Genomic DNA, 938 nt, shown 5'->3' on the forward strand with positions numbered 1-938 from the left:
AAGATTGTCGGCTACTGCGTTGTCCATGGTGAGAGATATTGCCTGGAATTAGGTATTTTCGACGCACTCTTGACACTGTGGATCTCACAATATTGAATTCCCTGACTATTTTCAAACTGGACTGTCCCAAACGTCTAGCTCCAACTACCATTCTGCGTTCAAAGTCATTAATTCTCGTCGTGCAGCTATAATCACGACCGAAACCTTTTCACTTGAATCATCTGAGCACAAATGACAGCTCCGCTTTTTTTTCCTTTATTGTAATTTTAATCATCTATACAGGCGGGCTGGCAGCAGCACATTACGCTGCTCTTCAGCCTTAAGTGGAACAATAACATGACATAGAGGTGATACAGACAATACAAAAAAAAAAAAACGGCGGGCAAAAAATGTAGAGACAAAAAAACAATAAACATGAAGCCGTTCACGTTGGACGATAAAAACACGAACACTTGTGGACACGGCGCACAAAACACGGAGAACGGCGATGGCACAAGTGAACAGTGGAGTCGTAACTGCACGAAACACAAAACGAAGCACACACACGAGATACTGATGTCGATGACCTCCGGCGCGCGAATGTTCACTATGCGTGTGCGAGTCCGGGGACCTGCCAAGAGAGGAGGAGGAGGAAGGGAAGTGGGTGAGCGAGAGGGGAGAGCAGAGATTTCACTATGCGTGTGCGAGTCCGGGGACTTGCCAAGAGAGGAGGAGGAGGAAGGGAAGTGGGAGAGCGAGAGGGGAGAGCAGAGATGCCACGGGCATGGGAGAAAGGGTGGAGGGAGGAAGGGGGAGGGGAAACTCGGGGGAAGAGGGATGGAGGGAGGGGACGTGGGAAAAGGAAAGAGAAGGGAAGGGAAGAGAAGGGAGGGAGGGTGCCCAAAGGAAAGGACACCGGAAGTGGGGGGTGGGGCAGGGTCAAAGTTGATAGGAGGGGT

This window comes from Schistocerca serialis, chromosome 6, assembly GCF_023864345.2.
Source record: "Schistocerca serialis cubense isolate TAMUIC-IGC-003099 chromosome 6, iqSchSeri2.2, whole genome shotgun sequence".
In the NCBI taxonomy this organism is placed as follows: Eukaryota; Metazoa; Arthropoda; class Insecta; order Orthoptera; family Acrididae; genus Schistocerca; species Schistocerca serialis.